Source organism: Mus pahari, chromosome 15 (assembly GCF_900095145.1).
Source record: "Mus pahari chromosome 15, PAHARI_EIJ_v1.1, whole genome shotgun sequence".
In the NCBI taxonomy this organism is placed as follows: Eukaryota; Metazoa; Chordata; class Mammalia; order Rodentia; family Muridae; genus Mus; species Mus pahari.
The window spans coordinates 61,552,657-61,559,055 of record NC_034604.1 but is presented as its reverse complement, the minus strand read 5'-3'; positions in this window follow the sequence as shown (position 1 = coordinate 61,559,055).

The window sequence follows — 6,399 nt, the reverse complement described above, 5'->3', positions numbered from 1 at the left end:
GGGGGGGGGGGGGGGCGAGACGAGTGCTCGCTGCGGGTAGGGTAGGCCACCAGAGGTTTGAAGAGTGGGTGGGCATCTACTGCTTCCCTGGCTGTGAATGCCTGCCTGCAGCAGAACTTGATCCTCTGTTCTCGGGCACACAGTAGGACCACAGGACAGTTAGTGGGAAGGGTTAAACGTCTGGAGAGCCCCCTCCTCCAGGCGGAAAGAATCCTCTGGACTCCCCTGGTATCACACCCTCGTCTAGGGAAATGGGTCTGGACTGGACAGTGGAGTGGATCCTTTCTCCTGGAGCTTTGACCTTTTGCCCTTGAAGAAAGACCTCCAAGTCCTACAAAACTCCTGGACAGGACCTACACTAAATGCAGACAATAAATAGGTCATCGGTTCTCTGGAAGTATGAGCACTGACTCTGGTTTACCCAGCCATGTTTGATGGAGATTGCTGCCACTGCCAATTTTATTGCAGTGAACACAGAGAGTTGAGTTCCTCTCTGCCGAAATTATCCGCCCTGCAGACCGTCAAGATACATGAACCCAAGTTCAGATTTGGTTTAACAGAGATGGAAATTATTAAAGAAGTAACGGTTTTTAACACACACACACCATTCCCAGCTCACACTTTTATGATACCAGGGAGATGAATATTTTGAAACCTGCAATTAATTTATCAGCAACTTTTCCACTAGTGGAATATTATCTTCATTCAGTTTTTCTTACGTCTTCAGTTCTACTCAGCCATCCTAGCGACCCATGTTTGCATGTGAACTGCCACAATGGAGAAGCATGGGATGAGCGCTTCTCACAGATTGCTTTTACTTAATTCTCACAATAACAGTGAGCCATTCTTCACTCTACAGATGATGACGTTGAGGCTGTGAAACATTTGGTGATGTGCCCCCAGCCCCAAAGATAAAGGTTAGCGTCGCTAACTGGTCCCATCAGTGCCGGTTGTCGAATCCGCATACTATGCCGCCACCTACCTTCAGCAGCTTTTACATCCAGCTCTGTTGAGCTCATCCTGGGCAACAACCAAGGCAGCTTGCTCCGCCAGGCACTGTTCTGGCTCCCAGTTATGAGCCACTCAGGTCCCAGCTAAAAGAGGAGCAGTGTAAAGGGGGATGGGGGCGGGGCTTGGATCCCTGCTAAATGCAACCCAGGTTTGTCTCTCCTTTGTAGCTCCACACTGCATGCCCACCACCAAACCAACTTCACTTCCAACTTCATCCCACCAGCCAGCCTCTACCTCCCTCAGCAAATCTAGTCCACATCTTTTGCAAAGGTTCCGCTTTTCTGATCAAATTATGACAGAATAATGTCGCTGTGTGTCTAGCTCCTGTCTTAACTGAAGACTGGATAGAGCCTGCCTCTCTAACTATAGTTCCCCTTAAGGGAGGGTGTTCCATTTAAAAAAAAAAAAAAAAAAAATGGTGAGCTTCTTTAACAGATGCTTAACAGCAAAGAGTCCTAAATGGTCAATAAGCATGTGAAAACATGCCCAACTTTCATGGAATTCATGAAAAAAAAAATGCTCACTAAAATAGATAACTTTTCAAAATCTGATCTTTCTTTTGTGTGAGCATGTGTGTTTAATTTTTTATTTTGTTTTATTCTAATTAACCATTCCATTTGTTTACATCTTAAATGATATCTCACTGCCCAGTTACCCCTCCACTAACTCCCCCATCCTACATTCCCCCCTCTTCCCTCCCCTTTGCCTATATAAGGATGCTCCCCCACCCACCCACCTTCTCCCACCCAACCCCTCCATCAGCCCCCCTACAGTGGGACATCAAACCTCCCAAGGGCCTCCGGTCCCATTGCTGTCAGGCAAGGCCATTCTCTGTTACATATGTATCTAGAGCCATGGATCCCTCCAGGTACACTCCTTGGTTGGTGGTCTAATCTGTGGGAGAACTGGGTGGTCAGGCCAGCCAATGTTATTCTTCCAATGGGGTTGCAATGCCCCTCTGCTCCTCCAGTCCTTCTGCCAGCTCCCCCACCAGGATCCCTGAGCTCAGGCTGATGGTTGGCATCAACATCTACATTGGTCAGTTTCTGACCAGACCTCCCAAGGACCCACCACACCAGAAAACCTGCCCTCTTAAATGTTAAATAGACTGGGGTCCTTCAGAATGTGCATACCAGGCAGCTCCCCCTCCAGGGTAGTTCAAGAGAAGTGAACAGCAGAGGACCCAGAAAAGACTTTTTACCAGTCAGTTTGTTAAAATGCAAAAGGAGGGCTGGTGAGATGGCTCAGTGGGTAAGAGCACCCGACTGCTCTTCCAAAGGTCCGGAGTTCAAATCCCAGCTACCACATGGTGGCTCATAACCATCTGTAACAAGATCTGACTCCCTCTTCTGGAGTGTCTGAAGACAGCTACTTACATATAATAAATAAATAAATCTTTAAAAAAAAAAATGCAAAAGGAAACCTGAAAACGGCCCACTGTCCTAGAAGAGTAAGTTTAGGCACATTCATATAATCAAGGATTAAGTGCAGCTTAATCCAGAGCCACTGACAGACACAACATGGATAAATGTCCCAAATATTTACTTGACTCACAGAAGATAGGTCAAAAACAGAGTACATGTGACTTGATTTGATTTAGATGATGTTCCAAAGTATAAGAAGATGATAGTTATTGATAAGAGTTAAAAACACTGGGGGCTGGGAAGATGACTCAGTGGTTAGAGCACTCACTGCCCTTACCAACGACCTGAGTTCAGTTCCCAGCACCCACATCATACCAAGGTTCACAACAGCCTGCACCCCTGTTCCCAGGGAGGATCCAGTGCCATCTTCTGGCCTCCCCACCCCACCCCCGGGGCACTGCACATACATGGTGCACATACATACAAGCAAGCACATACACATACAGATACCCTTTTTTAATTAAAAAAAATTTTTAAAGAAGTCAGGAAATTGCAAGACAGTGGTAAATGACAAAAAAGGATGATCTACATTTTGATGTCAGTGTGGATACAAGGACATATGCATATCTAAAACTCCAGCAGTTATATACTTAAAAACTAGTGGGGGAGCATTACTGTGTGTGATACAATAAATGTTTTAATTGTGGGAAGGGGGATTAATTAACTGACTATAGGAAGACTTGATAAGATAAGGTCACTGCAGCAGGTTCAACTCCCTCAAATGGAAGAAGGGCAGAGAGAACTATGCATGGCTGGCTGCTACCGTTTGGACACCAAGTATCCCTGAAGCTTCATTTGTTAAAAGCTTGGTCCTTCATTGAAGGCACTAATGGGAAACAGTAAAACTTTTAAGAGGTGGGACCTAGGGGGAAGAAGTTAGAGCATTGGAGGCTCACCCTGGAAGGGATATAGAGCCCTTGGCCTCTTCTGATCACTCTCTGCCAATGGTTCTTAGCCTGTGGGTCCAGATCCCTCTGGGGGATCACATATCAGACATCCTGCATATCAGATATTTATACTACAATTTGTAACAGTAGCAAAATTACAGTTATGAAGTAGCAATGAAATAATTTTATGGTTGGGGTTTCACCACAACAGGAGGAACTGTGTTGAAGGGTCACAGAGTTAGGAAGGTTGAGAATCACTGCTCTGTGCTTCTTGGCCACCTCTACCACACGCTTCCTTGTGATAAACTGTGCCAGCAAGGCAAAAAGCAAGTGGTGAGGCATCTAGACCTGAATCTCTGAACCCTGGAAGTAAAAATAACCTCCTTTCCAACTGATTTTCTCAACTTTGTCAACAGGAAATGGAAAACTACCACAAGCACCCTACTGTACCCCCAGATATCTGTCACCTTGTCCCTCTGGCCACAAAGGAAGTATTGGCTCATTTGTATTGTGTGAATGAATGCTGGTGCTGCCGATAGGTGAAGCTCATGTGCCAATACTATGCCTTCCTCATGGCATTAAAGTCTCCTTTCTAGTCCATGCCAACACCACGTAACTGAGCCTGTCCCCTGCAGTTCTCTTGGAAGCTTCATTGAATTTTCCTTCTACCTGATCCCAGTTAAAAAGATGAAGATGTATAAGTCTAAGGTCCGTGCCACAGTCCCCACCCTCAGGGTTTCCATGATCTGTCGGCTTCATGACACAAAACTCAAGAACCATATGTTTAATTTAATTTTGAATTATACATTGGCCATCAGTTAATATGTCAGTTAGGATAAAAATGTGAAGTAGAAAGTGCCAACCAAGCAATATATCAGTGTTACTCATATGTATGTATACATTGAGCATCATAGTTTACTAACACCACTATATCAAAATCCCAAAGGTTACATGGCATATATATATATATATATATATATATATATATATATATATATATATATGTAACAAAATTATATAATATATATATATATATTTCTTATAATTCTGAAGGGTTGAAGGTTCAAGATCCAGGTGCCAGCAGATTTGATGTCTACCAATGGCCTGTTCATCATAAATGACACCTACCTTCTTCGTCTTCACAAAATAAAGAAGGCTAGAAGAAATTGACTTTCTCCCTCCAGCCTTCTGTAAGGACACTAATGTTATTTATTCATTAGAACAAAGTCCTCATGTCCTGACAGATTCTGCAATGGCTTTTCCTCTTATCATCGACACAGTAGGAATTAAGATTCCATGTAAATTCAGAGACACACATACTCCCAAACCAGAACACTGGCATGTTTGTATTATCAGAGCTTTTACTAGAATTATGCCTACAACAGTCTATCAAAGACAGACAGACAGACAGACAGACAGATGGACGGACAAATAGACAATAATGTCTTAGTTAGGGTTTTATTGCTGTGAAGAGACACCATAACCAAGGCAACCCTTATAAAGGCAAATATTTAATTAGGACTGGCTTACAGTTTCAAAGGCTCAGTCCACATGGCATCATGCAGGCAGACATGGTGCTGGAGGAGCCAAGAGTTCTATATATTGATCCAAAGACAGCCAGGAGGAGATATTCATCCACACTGGACAGAACCTGAGCATAGAAGAACTTAAAGCCCGCCTATACAGTTCCTCCAACAAGGTCACACCTCCTCCATTAAGGCCACACGTTTTTACCTTTACTGGGTATCCTCAAACACTCCCCTAAGAATTTGCAGACTGGAAGCCAGAGAGAAAGGCTCTTAGACTGTTTTCTTTCTCCGACTCCAAAAGTCTTGCATCTAAGGTTTCAGAGTACAAAACAAGTTGTCTGCTTGGATGAAGAGAAGAAAAAAAAAAAAAGCAACTACAGTAATATGTTTGTGAAGTCAGAGAGGCTGCACGGTCGTGGGTGAATGTGGAGTGATACTGGCCCTGTACCTGCACACCCTTTTATGTATAAGTGGAGCTAGCACAAAGAACCAGAACACAGTTAGTAACTGCATTACTATACATGGCTTTGAGGTACCTGAATTACTCTTCTGAGCCTTTAAATATCCAGCTGGTGGGAGGCCAGAGAGTGGCAACATAACAGTTATTGAAAGCAAAGTAGCTCTTCTGTGTAGCCTTTGAGGACAAAGGGCAAACTGTGGGCAGGAATGAGGGCAGCCTGTGGGATCTAGGAGAAAACTCAGGTGTCACCTAGTAAACATCATAATGATGGCTCAAAGGAACCTTACCCACATCAGCCTCAAGAACTATGCCTCTGAGAAGACCTTGGCCCCAGTAGGTACCTTGATTGCAGCCTAAAGTGAAAAGCTGAGCTGATAATCAAGCCAGGGCAGACTTTTACAAAGCTGTGAGCTCATCCCTGAGTAATGTTCTCTTAGGTCAATGACCTGGTGGCCACTTGTTACTCAGCAATAAAGACCAATATAAAATAAGTTAGCATATAAAAATATTGTCCAGACAGATGTTTTTGTTCTGCCTACTTGATATCCAGTGCTTCCCTTCATCCCTCCTCCTAATCATCTCCCAAAAGGGAAAGGAGTAGAAGGTGAAGCCCTAAATATGCCTACAAGATGTCAGCTATAAAGATATTCAACCAGTTCCTAAATCAATGGCTATTGATTCCCAGAGCCCCGGCCTCCTTCTGCTGATAGAATGAGATTGATTTGTTTGTTGTGAGAAGTTGACCCTAGATGCAGAAAACAACACCTAAGGAAGCTCGCCATTCTTTTGAGACCTTATGTGACTAAGTTCTCTGTTACCATAACAAAATAGCAGAGATAATCAAGATAGCAAGACGGAAGGTTTATCTTGACTCACAGTTTTATAGACAGCCCATAGTCATTTGACCTGGTGTTTCCAGGCTGATCCGAGGCAACACATGGTGACAGGTATTCATGGCGGAATACTTTGTTCATGTCATGACAGACAGGAGTCAAGGAGTCAGGGAGAGACATTGGCTTTTCACAAATTCGCCTGGCAGGCAAAGCCTCAGTAGCTCTCTCTCTCTCTCTCTCTCTCTCTCTCTCTCT